The sequence below is a fragment of the Podarcis bocagei genome (assembly GCF_964188305.1).
Source record: "Podarcis bocagei genome assembly, chromosome: 8".
Lineage (NCBI taxonomy): Eukaryota > Metazoa > Chordata > Lepidosauria > Squamata > Lacertidae > Podarcis > Podarcis bocagei.
In genome coordinates this window covers 59588535-59608306 of record NC_138133.1, presented here as the reverse complement: position 1 = coordinate 59608306, position 19772 = coordinate 59588535, and the positions used below count along the sequence as shown (strand labels likewise).

Sequence of the window (19772 nt, the reverse complement as noted above, 5' to 3'; positions counted from 1 at the left end):
TGAGCACATTAGTTCACAATGCTTTCAACATAATGTGTAGCTTAGTCTTAACTCTATACACTTGTGGATCTATGCTAGATGCAGTCTAGATCTTTCTTTCAGGGGACTGCAAGACAAGCAGCAGTAAAATCCTAACACATTTTTTCAAAAAACCACACTGGTAAAGACCATTAAATAATAACAGCATATGTTATTTAGGAAGCACAGTTTCTAGTGTATCTGTGGTCTCCTGGACAACCTGTAAACTTACCAAAGTTACTACTCTTCTTCCCTGGAGCCAACAACCTTTCCTGGCCAAAAGTTTTGGTTGTATTTACACACAGAGAGGGTAAAAAATAGGAAAAGCCATCAACTCTTATCTCAACTATCTTTTCTCTCTGCAATTTACCCCCCCCCCGCATTTGTATTTGCCTACTGTAATTGTCACAACCAGCATGTTCTTGGGAATTTGCTTTCTTTTGAGTCCTTTTCTACACACCAGCAAAAGCACAACAGCCACGTTCATAATTGCTCTCTTTAATCCTTCTCAAAAGCAGGCACTATCAGTGTTTAGTAAATATACTGCACTGGTGTGCAAAAAGGAAGAGTCTGATAAGACTGCTGGTTAAAAGGATAAAGAAAACTTAAGATTTATTACCCATAGCAAACAAACCCATTCTAAGCATAAATTTAAGATGTGGCCAAAGTGGAGTCAAGAAGTTAGCAATTTCACATGCTAACTGATACTCTAACTGGCTTGAACTAACTAAACTTAGAGAAGAGGACATAAAGTCTAAAAGGAAGTGATCTACTCTATCAACAAGTAATTACTTAAGGAGGAGTCAGCGAGGAAGAATAGGTTATCTTTCTGTCTATTGCTTTCATTGGTTCAGACAACGTTGTGCAAGTTTACTCCCAACAATCAACAGCATCGTAGACACTCAAAACAGTCCATCAAGGGTTAGGTAAAGGGACCCCTGACCATTAGGTCCAGTCACAGACAACTTTGGGGTTGCAGCACTCATCTTGCTTTACTGGCCAAGAGAGCCAGCGTACAGCTTCTGGGTCATGTGGCCAGCATGACTAGCCGCTTCTGGAGCAGCGCCGGAGTGGTACCTATTTATCTACTTGCACTTCGTGCTTTCGAACTGCTAGGTTGGCAGGAGCAGCGACCGAGCAATGGGAGCTCACCCCGTTGCAGGGATTCGAACCGCCGACCTTCTGATTGGCAAACCCTAGGCTCTGTGGTTTAACCCACAGCGCCACCCGCATCCCTTCCATCAAGGGTTACATTTAGATAATAAAACAGCCCTGGGGACAGAATCCTGGAATGTCCCACAGACTAAACTGTTCAGTGCTAATTGAAGTGTCCATTGAAGCAAAAGGCCAAAGAATTCTCAGAGTGATATTTTACTATGTATTCCAGATCCAGATTGTAGACTACAGTAGCAGTGGCAAAGGGATACAACCCTAAGGCACTACCGTTACACTAACCTCTGGCACACATCTCAATAAGGGGGGAAATCGTACCGGCAGTAGTATACTGCTAGTGGAAATCTATAGTAGTATACTGCTAGTGGGTAAATTTTTCCTACAAAAGAATTCATACTACTGATGATGAAAGTATATATATATGATGTGCTATTTTTGGTAATTGGCAGCATCACATGGTATATTTGCCTGCAATATCTGCTCACTAAATAGGAAAATACCACACAGGTGCTGTGGCGGCTCTTGTGTGGGACTTACTTCTATATAAGTGTGCAGAGGGCCACAGCTTTGACAACATAAGAATAAAAATAATCAAAACAAATATGCCATCATTAAATGGATGCAAACAGGCTGAGTTAATTAGCATACCTTGGCAAAGGCAGGTAGCATGTTTAAATACCAATCATTACTTTGTAACAAAACAGGTGCTAAAAGTAGTGGACTTATTTCCTTCGCTCTAATTATGCAGTTTCACAAAGGTGTGTGCTATGCTCACTTTCTGAATTATGAATGGTTGAATTCCTAAAGAAAATATCAGAACTGAAATTAATGGGACAATGTTCTTTCCATTGGGATAAAACTGTTGGCATAAATGTGTTAACCATTTAAGTGGTATAAAATATCCATCTCTCTCTTACATAGGTGTACATTCTTTCATACACACATTTGAATAAAAGACACTCAGCATGTAAACCTTTCACCTTTGTTTCTACCATTTTTGGATCTAATCATTTATCCTCTTATAAATGTTAGCTCCTTTGGACAGCAGAAGTATTTTGCTCCTGGTTAAAAGCAGAGAGAATGACCTGAGCAACCAAGTAACCAACTCAGATTTCAATGGGTAAAAAGTTAAGCATGTGAATAACTTTCCAATGGAGCTTGACTTTTCTTATAAAGATAGGATGCAAGCAGAAGATACACAGAGATGAACTTCAGCCATGGGATGAGGCTAAATGAAGTGATAGGCATACCAGTTAATTATGTATTATTATGTTTTATTTTTATTAGTTGCTTTTTCATTCCTTTTTATCATTAATTGATAATTAAACATTTAAGAAGGTTATGCCTGTATTAAAAATCTGGAAAGTGAACTTTAACAATGTGTTTGGATTTTCATACCTTAGTTAATTTAGCTGAGATATACATGAGCTTTTTGTTCATGCATGCAGCTCCTTTGTCATAAACCTCAGCTGGATCAAGATTTTAATTAACCACTAACAAGTTTTCTGTTTCATCTGAATTTGGAAATTATGGTAAGCAGCTCCATAACAATCCAGGATATTAAACTAGCTTCAAACTATGGTGTAGCTATTGTTGGAAGTTTCCTGGTTTAATTGTGATTTGGGTGAATGGATTCCATGTGAGAGCAAAACACTCTGCATACCTCAGCTTAATAAGTGAAAACTTCATCTTCCAAAGCTGCTCACTCTCTTTGAAGCTGTCTCATTCTAGCTCATCAGAAAAGCATTTCCCATGTTTATAAAGAACTGCCACACAGCAACCCTCAGGAAAGAGCTGATTATCAACAAAAATACTATGTTATATGTCTCAAAGGGATTTATTAATATGTGACCAGATGGTAACTAGCATTAAACATTTAACTTTTAACCACCAGATTAAGGGAAATGGTTTATATTCACTAACAGAGACAGTTTTTGCAGTAATCTAATTTAAGTCGTTAACATTACAAAGAGGATTGATAGAACTAATCTAAACTCATCTAAGAGAACATGAAAATGGGAGTAGGCACACTTTATAAATTATAAAACTGTGAATAAGAAGACAACTTTATGCCCAAAGTAATAAAGCTAAAAAAAAGCCCCAGGAAGTCTTCTGAAAGATTTACATACTGGGTCTTTCAAGCACAGCAATATTGATGAATTAAGAGGATAAGACTCAAACAAACAAAAGGCCATAAAGAAAGATGGATATATAATTCTGATAATGGAAAATGATATATAATACAGATAATGGAAAGCAGTTGGAGAAGAGGGAGAGAATGGCAAGGCCTGAGCTTATTCTCATGATCTTATGAACCTACCGGTATTTGAAAGCCAGTGAAGTGTAGTGTAAGGGTGGGCAGAAAGCAGATCAGTATCTACTCCTGGAAGATACTCTGGGCGATATGCAACAAATTAGCAATGGGTTCTGACCCCAATTCCAAAACAACCACAACAAATGAAGCTGCAAATCAAGAGAATTTCTCTACCATAGCTGGCCTTGTGCTAATCACATTATCTCTCAGCCCCAGTATTCACAACATGTAAAATATTAAGTAATATTTGATTGCTTTTGACCAGGTCTTTTCTGAATATCTAGGTTTCTGTTAAATTCTCTGATCTGAAGCTTAGGGTCAAACTAGATGTGACTTTTTCACATAGTAACATATGATGTGACTTTTTTGTGTCTTCAAATAGTTGGTGGGTGGGGCAATCAACATTTCACATCTGGCTTTGAATGGGGGATCTTGAATTTTAAGTAAACCAAAAAGATCCAAACGCCACAATTTTGATGTAACAGACAGAGGGCTCAGCCTGACACAGAAACACCAAAACTGAAATTTCTGACTTACAGCTCACTGAATTACATTGTTCCTTTCACCATCTCTCAACTGAGCTTGTCTTACACAGTTTTGGAGATGAAAAACTCCAAACACACTGCTCTGAGCTCTTTAGAAGAATGGTGGCAGACAACTGTGATAGATTAAAAGACAAACTGTTCAAGGATAATGACCTTTTCATTATATTTTCATTATGTTTGCTTATATAAGCCTTGGGTTCCAATATGGAGGGAATGCCAAAGGGATGGAAGAAGTCATCAAACAAGGCATAAACCTACTGCAGCCATGACTATCACCCCTAAAGCAGGAGTGAAACAATTACAGATCTTGATTGGCATTTCTACCTACAATATTGGCATAAAAACGGATGCTGCAGTAGTGAATTCTTGGTACGTCTTAGCACATCTAAAGTCCTAAAACATGTTAGGACTTTTTACAAATGGTGAGTTGCTTTGCATGCCATGCTCAGCCAAAGTTTGGCTTAGCTAAGTGCAGAGTGGGAGCAAAAAGGTCTAGGGAGGAACAAAGCAACTGCGAACCACAGTGATTCATGAAATCTTGCTAAGCCAAGGTTACCAGGCCAGTAAGTAGTTCTTAAAACATTTGGCATTTGCTTTAGAAAGAGCAGGGAGTTGTATGTGTGTTAGTGAAAGGCTAAAACAGCCCTATTTCGTGACTGAAAAAAGCACTTCTAGACAATTTAATCTAGACAAGACGCTACCCCCCCCATTATTTTGACTTTTTCAGTGCTGTAATCTTTCTAGATGAATATAAATGATTCTTTCTGAGCTCAAATTTGTGTTTTGTCACTTGTTATTTAAAGAGATTTATCCTGGCTTGACACTGGATCTACTCTATACTTCAGAAATTCCAGTGTAATAAATCTCTCAGTTCCTTTTAGAAAACAGATCATTAAAAAGGGCAGACAGATGGAAGTCAATGTGCTGTTTTGTAATATGTCCAGCATTACTTAAATTAGATAAATACCCAAACCCGCCAGCCTTAAATCTCTCCTTTCTCTCATAAAATCCAGTGAGATTAGGAGAGATGCACAAATCAAATTCCAATGCTGGAAAAGCAGCGCCCAGGACAATGCACACTGCCGAGACACGTGAAAGATGAATGAATTACCCATAAGCCTACAAAGGTGAACTTTAACCTGCTTCTGAATGACTAAAATGATTACTGAAATCCCATTGAGAAGTTTCAGTGATAGTAGAACAGTCGGGAGCGGACAGTCTATAATGAGCTTGAACAACGTGTTTTCTGAATGTTCCTGAAATATTCCACAAAACATTTTTATGGAAGCATTCTTACACTCTCCACAAAATACATTGCCAAACTGAGAAACACATTTCTGCAAATACAAATTCACTGTTTACATTGCAGCATTGCCAGCCTTTCTGTAACTGCACAGATGGGTATGCAAAAACCCAGACATCAAATAGCCACTGCTGATTTAAAAAACAGCCTTACAGATAAAGCCCTTTATGATAGCCCTTTAAATAGAGAAATTCCTAGGTCAAGTAGGACCCAAGGCCACTCAGCTGACTATTCCTTTGGATGCAGTTTCCTAAATATACATTTAAACATTCTGAAATGTTGTTAATAATAGGCATTCTATATTCCGAAGAGCATTGTAACTATGAATTAGTAGAGTGGAGTCATTACTAGAGTACATTGCATACAGTCACTGCAGCTGCCTTCACAACAGATATAAAAATAATAATTATAGATAAAAGTGGCTCAGGGACTTCCTTTACTTTCAGCAAACAGAAACCTCTTGGAAGTAACTACTAATAAAGGCTGCAGCCTTTAAGCTGGTAAATGACAGTTGAATAAACTTTCCAGAAATCAGTGCTTTGGACAAGGCCTTTTCTCATTAGCATGTTTGTAGGATCCCACAACTTTTTTTTCTTTTTTTAACAGCCAGGAGAATAACTCAGTGACTTTTCCTTCAAGTCCCAGTTACTCTATGATTAATGGCAATGCATATTGAGGGTAAAAGGCCACTTCTGTCCCACCAGTAGCTTTTTAACCTGCATTGATTATATGTCACTTGGGATGTACAGGCAGTGCATGTTAGCTTATGTATTTTAACAGCATTGCTATTACTGCCTTTTGGCTCTATAAAAAAGAGCCCCCCAAGGCGGTTTATGACAATATCAATTCAATGAAAAAAAGCATTCCTACTTACTTGCTACTGCATCCTAGCATAGTTGGTTTATCTTCACATTAGCAAATAAGATGTTATAATGCACTATAGATTTCTAGTAAATTCTCCTTTAAATGCAGCTAAACTTGTGAAGGCTGATCTTTCCTACTTTTCTCTGATTTAAAGTGGAGAAAGTAGTCCAGCTGAGCCGCATAGCATTTATGAAACTTCTCAGAATTTATATGAATCTTACAGAAAAACCTGTGCTCCTAACCTAGACACAGTGCACAAATATTCCTTATTCTCCTTAGAAAAATAGGTGCTGGAACTCACCATAAATGCCTCCCCTGTTCTTTTATAATGACAATGGCATCTACCTGAGAAGTGCCGGAACTGACTTTTGGAAAGTTATGGCTGAAAAAAAGCCCTGAGAGTTCCCATTAAGAAGGTTTTGAATGGCACTCATTTAATTTCAAAAAATCAACAACCAGCTCAAACCTCTTCATATCCTGAGGTTCACATGTAGACTGAAGTAAACAAAGGCTTGATCACCTAGTTCCTCCCAAGAGGAGGGGAAGTGGACATAGCTAAGTCTAGCATGACAGCTTATTCTATTATATTAACCCCTTCAAGCATTAATTAGACTGAAGTATGTTGATTATGGGAGGCTAGTTATCCCACAATTTTGCCACAGCGGACAGCAAGATGAGTAATTCAGTTTTTTGGCACCAGACAAACTGCAGTGGAAGGGAAGAAGTGCTACATGCAACAAAGACAGGGCGGAACAGAAAACAATTCCTTCTTACATCCCTACCTATAGGTTCTCCACCTCTGAAACATAAGAAAAAAACAAACCAGGTATATTCTACCCCATGGGTAGGCAAACTAAGGCCTGGGGGCCAGATCCGGCCCAATCGCCTTCTAAATCCGGCCCACAGACGGTCTGGGAATCAGTGTGTTTTTACATGAGCAGAATGTGTGCTTTTATTTAAAATGCAGCTCTGGCTTATTTGTGGGGCATAGGAATTCGTTCATCCCCCCCCAATATAGTCTGACCCCCACAAGGTCTGAGGGACAGTGGACTGGCCCTCTGCTGAAAAAGTTTGCTGACCCCTGTTCTACTCAGTTGTTCACTAAGAAGCAATTTTGCTCCTGCCTTCCAGTATTCTACCTGACAAAAGCACTGGAATAAATGAAAAGCAAATTAGGCCCCCTTTTAAGTTTTAAAATGTTTTTCATCTTACTTTATAAATATGTAATACATTTAAATCACTTTAAATATTTTAGGCTACCTGCATTTATGTTGTTCCCTCTCTGCAGTGATTACCCATCTCCTTAGTTCCCCCAACCCCCCAGCCAATTAGTTATGAGCCTATTGAAAATCCTTTAAAAGGTGTTCATTAAATTGATTTCCAAAATAAGGTTCCCACAGCTCTTTGGCTTCCGGTATCTTTGCTGCCTGCAGTGCTCAAATTACTTTTTGCAGACAATTTTCTTCAACTGGCTCCTTTGCTCTGCTTGTAAAAAGTCAGCCTTTCAAAGAACCACAAACAAGGCACCAAAACCAAACACAAAACAAACAAAAGCAAATAAATAAGGAGGGTAATTTGAGCTTTTTAAACGATACAAAAATCAGAGGGGCAGGCATATATCCAAAACATTTCCTAATTCAGTTCACATAGTGAGGAAAAATATTAGTGTGACTTGTCCTGCTGTCTTAATAAGCGCAATGGGGGCCCTTTAGCCTTTGCTATGCTTTAGTGTCTTTAAATGCTGGTAAGGAACTATGACAATCCTATCTCAGGAACAATGCAGCCCACTGCTAAGGAACTATGGTGGGATTAGCCAATGCGGTGCCTTCCAATGCGGTTGGACTCCAACTCGCATCAGCCCTAGTCAACGTTGTCGATCAGGGTAGCTATGTAACTGGATACAAATTCACTTATTGTCAATGCACCTTGGTTCCAATAATCTGCAGAGTAAGAGGGGAACTAAAACTGGTTTGCCTAGTCTGAGTACTGGAGAGTGTACATCTAAAGAACTTGCAAAGTAGCACTTTTGGACTTGGCTGGGTATCTGTTTTAGGATTTGGAGGTGCTAGATTGAAGTTGCTTTGGCACCAACATTCACCATGTACAATGGTGCCTCGCAAGACGAAATTAATTCATTCCGCGAGTTTTGTCGTCTTGTGATTTTTTTCGTCTTGCGAAGCACGGTGTTGGGAAAGTTTTGGAAAAGCTTCCAAAATCACCAAAGTCTTTAAAAACCTCAAAAAAGGCTACTATGTACACTGCGTTCTATGAGTTGCTCCTCGAAGTCAAGTCGCAACTGTATTAACGGTGTTAAGAAAAAGAAAACAAACTTGCAAGACGTTTCCGTCTTGCGAAGCGAGCCCATAGGGAAAATTGTCTTGCGAAGCAGCTCAAAAAACAAAAAAACTCTTTCGTCTAGCGAGTTTTTCGTCTTGCGAGGTATTCGTCTTGCGAGGTACCACTGTACTTGCTTTTGTACTCCTGTAATTAACCTGCACATTTGTAAATAGATCATTACAAATACACCATCAATCTACATATCCCCTTCAGAGGAAATTTGCCCTGTAGAGGCCGTCTTGACCTTCCCAAGAGGATTGTGAGACAAAGTATACTGAGCCGGTAAGATCGCTTTGAAGCTGGTGACTTTGCAATATGTATCACATTCATTATGCAACTGATTTTCTGCTGATGCGTCAAAGGTGTTTGAATACATGTACATTGTTGGAACAAAAATGTTTCTTATTCTCTGCAGTCATAAATTTTCACAGAAAAATAACATGGAATTAACAACCCTGACCATCTGTCATGACACACAAATGTGTTGCAAATTTCCCCATAATAAGCAAAACAAAATGTTAATCAAATGACTGAAATAACCAGACTAATTTAAATCTGTCATTTGGATTGTCCTCAGTTGAAAAACAGAATCCATTCATTAGAGAATGACAATGAAACTCAAAACTGGTCCAAATGTCAAGTTATTCACTAGGTTCCAAATGTCAAGTTATTCACACTGAGGCTTGGGCAACTATCCAAGGGTTGCAAGTGTGCTCACACACACACACTCACCATACATAAAACACACACATACACTTCAGGCAGGCAGGCAGGCAGGCACACACACACACAAACACAGGAAGGCCAGCAGGCATATACATACTGTACATATTCAAGCAAACAGAAACACACGCACACATATGCATATTCAGACAGTCCCCTTGGCTGCTCTGCCAATCAGCAGAGGATGGGATTTTCCCCCCAATGCAAGACTATGATGGAATGGGGAAACAGGTGGAGGGAAGCCTACCACTTCTCTATCAAAGGAGCCCCTTCTCCATGGATAGGCAAACTAAGGCCCAGGGACTGGATCTGGCCCAATCGCCTTCTTAATCTGGCCCGTGGATGGTCCGGGAATCAGCGTGTTTTCACATGAGTAGAATATGTCCTTTTATTTAAAATGCATCTCGGGGTTATTTGTGGGGCATAGGAATTCGTTCATCCCCCCCCAAAAATATATATATATATATAGTCCGGCTCCGCACAAGGTCTGAGGGACAGCGGACCTGCCCCTTGCTGAAAAAGTTTGCTGACCCCTGCCCTTCTCCCTCTAGGGAACCATCATTACAAGGATGTCTTAGAAAGCAGGAAAGAGCCCTCACTGCTAGACCGTCATGTAATAGCAGCACCCCCAAAGGTAGATGAGGCCCTTTTTATACGTAAGAAGAAGCACCTGATCCGAGGACTGAAGGTGTTCTGGATGCCAAGAAATGCCCCAAAGAAGCTAGCAAGGAATAGTAAGGGCATTGCATAAAAGGTCAATTTGGGGGAGTGGTTATGGGGGAGGGGAGTGTGAGACAGAGAAATGCTGGGGCTGTGTCCTCAGATATAACACATTGACTGATGGATAGCCACCTCAGATATAACACATTGACTGATGGATAGCCACTGCACTTCTATACAGTGGTGCCTCGCAAGACGAAATTAATTTGTTCCGTGAATTTTTTCATCTAGCGAATTTTTCATCTTGCGAAGCACGGTTTCCCATAGGAATGCATTGAAAATCAATTAATGTGTTCCTATGGTCAAAAAAAGTCCAAACAAAGCCAAATTTGGTACAACAAGAGTTTATTAAGTGCTCTTTAAAGTTACACATACTGTAAAGAGCATTTCAAAATTCAAACCCAGAATTTTTTTAAAAAAACAGCAGAGTGGCCCAATGGTCACAGAAAATCATAAAAATGCAGAAAAAAACGACAAGCTTCCAGATTCTTGCAAACCCCTCCCCAACTGTTCCCCCAGCCACCCAGCACACAGAAATTCAAATCCAGATTTTTTAAAAAAAACAGCAGAGTGGCCCAATGGTCACAGAAAATCATAAAAATGCAGAAAAACACACACACAAGCTTCCAGATTCTTGCAAACCCCTTCCCAACATCAAGTCCTTGAATTCCAAACACCCCAGCTCAAAATCCAAAACCCCCCAAAAAAGTTTTAAAAGCTTAACTTACCAAATGGCTGCAAAAGAAGTTTTGGAAAAGCTTCAAAAATCACCAAAGTCTTTAAAAACCTCAAAAAAGGCTACTATGTACACTGCGTTCTATGAGTTGCTCCTCGAAGTCAAGTCGCAACTGTATTAAAGGTGTTAAGAAAAAGGAAACAAACTTGCAAGACGTTTTCGTCTTGCGAAGCAAGCCCATAGGGAAATTCGTCTTGCGAAGCAGCTCAAAAACGGAAAACCCTTTCGTCTAGCGAGTTTTCCGTCTTGCGAGGCATTCATCTTGCGGGGCACCACTGTATTGAAAACTGTCAGATGCAGGAAGCACAGCAGAAAGGAGTGCTTTTATAAAGTCCACTAAATAAATGTACTGGCTTATGCTTTCTATGAAATAACCATTATGAGCTAAAAGTCTATGGCAGCAGGTATTTTAAGCCAAGGCACTTGATGATCAGAGCCTTGTTAACCAACCATAACCTTTAATTATATATAATTATATACAATTCAATTTTGCAAGGGTTCAGTCCCAAGGATATTGTCACCACTGATTTAGTATATTGATGTTGCATAAATAGTTAGCTGCCTGCTATCAGGCTATTATTCATGTGAATTGGAATGATGGACTTTATGGAAGTCAGAAGGCTAGAGTCAGGTGGACACTGGGGAAGGGCCAAAATAAATTCTGATCAGAAGAAATCTCACAGGGGTACATCAGCAAATAGTTCAAAAGCGTATGTTTGCAGACACAAAAACTAGTGTCAATTTAATTGTGATCACCTCATAAGGTTTTGATTAGAATTAATTAAATCATATTTTTGACTCATGCAGGATAGTTAGCTAATACCACTGAATTATAGTAGTATTATACTACCAGAGACCAGAATTATAGTCTGGTCCGTGGCACTTTGCCTGCATTAGATGGGAAAATAAATTGATTTTATGACTGCATGGAATGCAGAGCTCTAATATCCTTCTCACTGCTGACTTCCCAACGTATGTTTAATAACGTAAGTTGAAAATGCTTCCCATGTTATCTTTAAAATGCATTTTGGCAGGTAAAGCACCGTGGAACCACCCTGAACTTCTGAAAGAATTTCGTAAAATTCAGTGGAATTCTGGCTGTTTTATCAGATTATAGACTAAGTTCTGGCCCGTAAAGCTCCCTTGTCTGAAGACCATACAGTTTAGTGTAGGATGGAGAACCTGTGACCCTCCAGATGTTGCTGGACTCCAACTCTTGTTATCCCCAGATAGCATGGTAAATGGTTAGGAATGGTGGCTATGTTCCACCTCCACTGCCATAAATAATATTATATTTCCTGGAAACCACAGGAGGGAAAAGTGCTGCTGCGCTCAAATCTTGCTTGTGGGCTTCCCATAGAAAAGAACAATGTTCTCCCACTGTGAGAACAGGAAGCTGGACTAGATTGGACTTTGACCTGATCCAGCATGGATCTTTTAATGTTCTAACAATGAAGAAAGCTGCAATCCAGCAACATGTTGCATTGCATTGATTTGCACTGCATTGTATAGGGTGAAGAGCAGCTTAGGCATTTTAAATGTAATTGACTAAATAAGAAATTCACAATAGTTCAATTATTTTAAAACCATGTTATGTTTGTACAGTAGGCATGCCCACAGAGTAAGAAGCTATATGCTGGGTTATCCAAATAAAGAACACTTACTCTGTTGCTAAACCAAAGGAACCTGGAAAAGCATCAAAGGGCAGTGTAACTGCATCAGAGTTCTGGAAGTTTTCTTCTTTCCTTTGCCTTTTAATCAGAGGCTTAACTTGTGTTCCTTTGGAAGTTCACTGAGACATCCACGATTACATCAAGTGCTCAGGTTTAATCTCTTTACTTGTGGGAATTGTGATGTTTGTTTGCATTTTCTAGGACCAGGTGATCATATTTCAAGTTTCAGAACTTTTGAGATTAAGTTGTAATGCCTGAAATGTAGAACAGCTCAGTTCCCACAAAGACTTTTCCTTTAACTAGCAATTGTTGCTACAGCTGATAAAAAGAGTTAGAATGGATAATATAGCTTCTGTACATGAATGTAATAATTTGGCTCTTACGTTCAACAGAAAAAAGAGTGTGCTTCTATAATAGCATGCAAAGCAACACACAAGCCTTTTGCTAATGTGATGCTGCCAGAACACAGAGCATAGGAACACAGGAAGCTACTGAGATAGGTCATTGGTCCCTCTAAACTCAGAATTGTCTACACTAAATGGAAGTGGCTCTTCAGGGTTTCAGGCAGGGGACATTTGAAGTCCAACTTGGAGATGCTGGAGACTAAATCTGGGGCCTTCCACATGCAAAGGAGATGATCTGCCACTCAGTTACAGTCCTTTAAGAAGGGAATACCAAGAACATCCTGCATGTTTGCATATTTCTTCTTCTAACCTCTCTTAAACAGTTCCCATGCTAGTCTGCTTCAACACAAATTTATTATGGCATGAACTTCCAAGGACTAGTACCCACTTTATCAAATGCATGAAGTCTTTTCCTGAGTGATAAGGACATGTGGTTGGGGGTGGATTGCAAGCTCAGAGGGAACTTAAATGAAAGGAAGTACAGATAGTGACAATTTGCATGATTAATAGTGATGATTCACAAAGAATGTATAAAAACTCCAAAATGCACGATTGGGAAACACCTTTATTGGGACCAACCAAAATTCATGAAAATGTTGCAAGCTTTCAAGTTCTCCAGTTCTCAGGCAAGATGTGACACAAAGTAGAGGGTGAGGAGAACAAAGTAAATATAGTAGAAGTACAAAAATTAGGGTGATGAGCTATAGGAAGGGCTGGCCTATAGCTCTTAGAAGGTGAGGCAGGGAATAGCTAGGATGGTTCCCTCTCCCCATCTTGGATGTCCAGCAATCCTGAGACAGAGCCCCCATCCCAGTCACTGCTTAAGCCACATCCACCGTCCGCCCACATCTCAAGATCCTCTTCTTCTTTTGCCTCTGACAGATCCTGCCAGTGCCCCTGCCCCATCCTGCCTGACACCACAGGGCCCATGACAGCCACTAACTTTTATACCTGTCAGATATATAGTGGCTATCTCCTCATGGCTGCTGTGGTTCACTTCATAAAGCGATCGTGCTGCATTGCAATTTATCTCTGACAAATGGGAGCCCAACTTTAACAGATAAAAGTGCCATCCGGCTTGATTCATCAGAAGAAACAAAGACCTCTTGTTGAGAGAGCCATTTGAACTCAAGTTAACTGTGACTCCTCCACCGTCCTTGGAACATCTGGCCATATGGGCTGTAAGCAGATTAATCCAGCGCTTTGCACTCTCCTCCTTTAAACAGCTTAAAGGTTGTTGTTTAAATAGCACAGCATGCAATATATTGTTTTGTGTTTCTTCTTTTTTTGTAAAAGAAGACCAACACATCCCCACCACCACCAAATACTGGTATTAAATGAACAGCCCACTCCCTGGGCTATTTCGGGAAGGCTTTAAGGCAAGCCAAGGTTTTGACAATTACCAGCACTGAGGCAGATCTTTTGTTTCTTGCTTTGCGGATCCAAATGTAACCTTTCCCAAAGTTGTCACATCTTATCTGGCTTACATGATTGAACTAGACACATAACTTCCACTCTTACTGCTTCCTAGAAATGTAATTTACAACATTACAGCTCAGCTTGAAGTAGTGAGGACGAGGCAGCCAGTGGTAAGCCAAGTAGCAGGCAAGTCTGGGAGATCTACAGAGTAGAAGCATAACATAAGAATCAGAAATGGCACAAGTATTTCCCACACATACTCAGGAGGAGTACATGAAGAATTTTTTTTCACTAGGTATTTAGCTTCCATTGATTCCCAAGGGATTTAGTTATCTTTTTCGGTATTTATATTGTATTTAGAAAGCTAAGGATGGAAAGATCAGGAAACCCTTGCCCAGTTTTTCTTCATCACCACCACCATCATTTTATCCTTCAGAATGAAGAGTGGTGTTTTTTTTAAAGCAGGGTTTTAAAATTAATCTGAGGGTCATCTCATGAAATAAAAGCTTTTCTGGATATTGCTGATTGTAGAGAATATTTCTAGGTTCCTTTCTCTCCATGTGGATGCTTTTTTGTTTTAAACCCTGCCTATTTTCCCAACTGGCAAGAAAAAGAAAATATCCTAATACCTTAGGAAGCAGTAGCTTGGTTCTCTATCTCTAACATTGGATACCTTTGGGATTTTAGTTTTTTTTTGTAAAAAAAAAATACTGATTCCTTACCCTCCAGGATTTAAATCAGAACTGGGGCGATCACTAGCAGAGTAGGTTCCCTGCTTCAGTCATCCCTCAACACCTAAAAGACACAGCCCATGTAAAATGTAAACTGAATTTCAGTGATGTAAAACACTAAAAGAAATATGGCAACCAGGTAATCTGTTGTTTGTTATCAGGATTTAGTGAGAAAACACCTAATATATCCCATTTTCCAAGTGTGCCACCCCCACATAGTGCGAGAGTGCTCAGGTGTCAGGCTGGGACAGATGCGGGTGTCCTGCTGCTGTGATGTCGGCACTCACATGCTGGGTGAAGAATGAGAAAGCAGAGCAGGGCTCCATGCTCGGCCTTCTCTTCCCCGCATGACGTCAGCAGGGAGGAGGTGGAGCGGGGCCACAGGATTTGGGGTGAGGCCATCCCCCTCCTTGAAAAATTTTGGGGACCCTCAGCCCCCACCACCTGGCGATCCTGCCATTTCCCCACACATGTGCAGCCCAGTCCCACACATGTACTCAGTGGGGCTTATTCCTTGGCAGTGCCTGATGAAGACATGTGGCCCTAAATGGTGTCAAGTTTCAGAACCCATAGTCTGAAGCTGGCCACTGATGCTGTTTGACAGCTGATGCACACCAGACCTAATAAAATTTTGGTATTGTTATTTCCACACAGATTTATAAACACAATATGACATATAATTATACAGTTTTATAGAATGCTTTTGTCATTATCAGAATGATTTTTTCTGCTTTAGTATCTGTTTTCTTTATTTTTTTTAATCAATTATATAAAACGTGAAATTCAGTTTTTTAAAAAAGTATTTATAGTGCCCTCAAAATCTGAGGCCCTGAAATGTAGATTACTAAGTTTGTACATAAATCAGACACTGCCCCCAGATAAATGCGCATAGGATTTCAGCCTTCCATTCTCAGCTTTTGTATGACCACTGTAAGATGCCCCTCAGCCATTCTACTTTGGCAAGATGCTCTAGTCTGCTTATCATCCAGCCCTCCTAATGCAGCTGCTCAATGCACACCCCCTCCCCTCCCAAGCCTTTCCCGAGGGGACTCTCATGCCCCACACAAGAGGTTTTACAGGGAGTGAGGAGGGTTACAATAACGGGGTGGGACATCTCCAGTGCATGAGCAGACTCCCACTTTTGGAATTCTGACTCCAATTCACCGTCTTGGAAGATTGTTTTTCGTAGAAATAAGCTTCTGTGATTTCTTTTATGAAGAAGCCCTTTGAATATCTACTATAAAGCTAAATCAATCCCTTGATTCCAGTTTGTCACTTATAGCGGGGGTGTGAGTGGTGAAAAGAGGATGTGGAATACTTGAATAAAAGAGCTCACCAAGCTACACAGGGTTGTCTGCATCATTCCTCTGTGTAAATTAACTGTGCCACCTGTACTGACCCTTCAAATCCTTCACAATTCCTCTGGGCTGGCTGCCAGAGATCAAGGCAAGCTGAGCAGAGGTGCTGTGCAGTTCAGCTGTGCAACTGATCCACAATAAAAAAAGACACATCCTGCATTTGTAGTCCCAGAAAGACCCGACTTTTGAATTCTTTAAGAATTTGATTATTATTTTTTTTTGGGGGGGGGTAGCAAACTTAAGAGTTGTGCTACATTACATCACTTTATTTATCTCTTACTGGGATTTATGCTTCAGGTGGGGAATCAAATGTCTGAACACACCGCAATATAAAAATACCCCCCAAATGCATTAATGTACATACGAAACTAGCCTGTCACAGTTCTAGGTTAGCATTCTCTCTAACATGTTAGTTTTGTATATGCACAGAGGTGTTGTTCTTTACATTGGGTCAGATATTTAATCTTTACCAAGTTTGAAATGGTTCTTTCTAGATATATCACACGACTCTGCTAATCACACTGGTCAACTCTTAATGAACCACCCACCACATGATAACATTACTCTGCGGTCGGTGAATTCACATGTTCTGAAATATACGTTTTTGTGATGTTTGTCAATGTGCAAAATTAATTTATGTATTTTCCTGAAATTATTAAGCATGACCATCAAACTCACTTCATTTAAACTCAGTTCCGGAAGGTTAGTCATGCTGCTGTTGTGAAAAAATCCCTGACAGAGTTGTGAGCAACCATAAAGAGTAATGAACTTATTGTAGAATAAACTTTCATGGGTGAGAGCCCACTTAGGGCAGAAACAGAGTTCTCATCCACAAGAGTTTATCTCGCAATACCTTTCCTTTTGTCTTCAAGGTGACACAGAACTCTTTATTGATTCAAAACCAGAGTACACCCATCCTATCCATCTTTACCAAAGTTCTTGAAACTTATTTTTGTAACAGAGTCAGCATCTTTCTTTTCCTGATGCTACAAGGCTATGATGATCTGTGATTTTTTTTTTTTTTAAGCCATATAATCAGGGCTGGCCCAAGGTGAAGGCTGCACGAGGTGAAGAACAAGGCAGCACCATTCCTATTTTATGTAGCGAAACCTCCTGTATAGGCAGTGGAATCTCACTTCAACACTGGCGGACTTTGGGCTCTCAATTTTCAGCAGCGCCCTGTGCAATGCTAAAACTCACCCACCCACTTGCCTCTTGTGCTCTGTTCTACAGCATTGTTGTGGCACCCCCTGCAGTGCGGTGCCTAGTGTGGCCGAACTGCCCTAAAACTCTAAGTGTGCTTCTGATTCTTCCTTTCTTCCTTTGCTGCCACAGCTTGAATCCAAGCTGCAGCTATAGTGGAAAAGAAGAACAGGGAGCAGAGTCCAAGTATAATTTGGAACATGCTTGTCATTTGGCACACAGAGTGACAGAAAAAGGCACAAAAGGATAAAAAAGCACTGGTTTCTTATTATAAGCTGGAAAGGAAAAACTGGAACATACTTAAAGTGTGCTCTTGATCCTTCTTTTTCAGATTAACCCCATGTGTTTGCCTGTCCTGCACCAGACTTCATATGATGTCCAGCAATGGACTGGTAGGTGCATTTTGGACCAAACCACACCATGGCTCAAACAGAAAGGCCCGGCAGACTGAATTAGGCTTCTGGCCCAGAGGCTCTCCACCACTGAGATCAACAATATGATTAACTCACATTACGAATGCAGAAATGTTACTAACTCTCTACCGGAAAATTCTTCAAAATAGGTGGTAAACAACAATGGCAATGGAATACCAGCTGCTTGTTATTCATTACGAGGTCTCCAGAAACACCCAGTCCAGCAATATGAAATGTCAAGGACAGGAAAACAAAAAGCCTGTCTAAATGGAACTGCTTCCCCTCAGGGCAAACCTACTTCAATTGGAGCCAATTGTGTTAATGTGTGCATTTCCATCATGATTAAATATATGCTGTTATTTCATGAACTTATTTACATTAGTATTGAAGGTGGGCAGAAATCAGTCAGTGACAGGCATTTTGTTTCAAAATGCAATCCTATTTCTTTTTCTTTTTATTGTTTTGGACCTATTCTGTTTATTGCATTGATGAAAATTTATAACATTCTGGAACAGTGTAGTAGCTAAGCATGTGGGCAGGGAATCCCTAGTTCTATCTTGTGGTAGCCATTCAGCAGACAAACCTAGGCAACTTGAGCTCCCTAGCTTCTCTACAATGTCTACAATATGGATTATAAAATGCCATCCTAACATACAGGGATTAATATTTTAGAAAATTTTAAACCCCCAGATGGCTCCAAACAAATGCTACGTGTTATACTCATATTACTACGTTATCCATAAAATGCAGAGGGAGATCAAGAAAACAGAAAAGTCACCTCTGGTGCCCACAGAAGTGTTCAAGTGTTACATGCAACAAGTACAAAGCGTTGAGCTGTGCATATAAAAAATGAACAATATTTCCCACCAACACTTTTACATGTGTAGAGACAGCTTATACTTGTGTTCATTGTAATACAGTCTGTGAACAAGCCTTGTGTGGCATTTTCAGTGTGCCTATCTGTAATGTAGCATATCTATCGAACAACATCAGAATGAAACTTTGTATGGACAATCAGAACACAATTCCCTACTATTGAAAGATGTCAAATGTATTAATTGTAAGTAAAAAAAACCTTGCTCTGCTCACAGACGGCAAGGGCAATAAAATTCAATTCAGTTCAGTTCTGAAGTGATGCTGCTTGAGCCCTGTGGTTTACAGATCTATATAATATATTCACTGTGCATATTGCTTTACAATTGCTTCTTGGCTCAGCAAGGAAATAAAGGTAAATGTTTAGTCAAGGTCACCTCCTCATCTGTGGGATCTCCTACTCAAAACTCCCATTTGTCTAGGTACCTTGCTCCCTCACCCTTTGTGACCAGAATTTGCTAGCTAAAGAAGCAAGTTAGCATTTTATTTTTTATCTCATTGTATGCTTCTTTGGTGACTTTTGGGTGTGAAACTGCTTATAAATTGCAAAATAAAGAAGGGAGTGTGTAAGAGATACTGTCTTTTGATGAGCCAGATTCTTGCATATGGTATATCACACTCTGTTTGCAATGAAACCAGGTAGAGGATGAATCCACATGCACAGCTGAAATGGTAGTTTATGCGATAAAGGGGCTTTGTGTGTGATGAACAGATCCATGAAGCCACAGACTGGTGTGATGACCAATCTGAGAAAGAAATCACAGATACTGGGGAAGATCATAAACTTACAATCTCCTGGCTGAATCCAGATTTTCCAAGACACAAACCCTCCACAGTCATTCCCCTCAAATGCAAACTCTACATGTGAGAAAGGAGGAGTGAGCCAGGGCTGTTTAAAGTGGCATGACAGTGCTTTAAATGTATGTTGTGGCTGTGGCCACTCTCTGTGAGCTGGAAGGTGACAG

General features: G+C 40.1%; 1 protein-coding gene and 1 long non-coding RNA gene across 3 annotated transcripts in view; one reads left to right on the top strand and one right to left on the bottom strand.

The window, feature by feature from the left end:
- Nucleotides 1-19772, top strand: part of LOC308593209 — a 361814-nt gene that overhangs the window by 46514 nt on the left and 295528 nt on the right. The gene's annotated exons all lie outside the window — the stretch shown is intronic.
- KCNB2 (potassium voltage-gated channel subfamily B member 2) overlaps nt 1-19772 on the bottom strand; it is a 233643-nt gene that overhangs the window by 29410 nt on the left and 184461 nt on the right. The window lies entirely within an intron of this gene.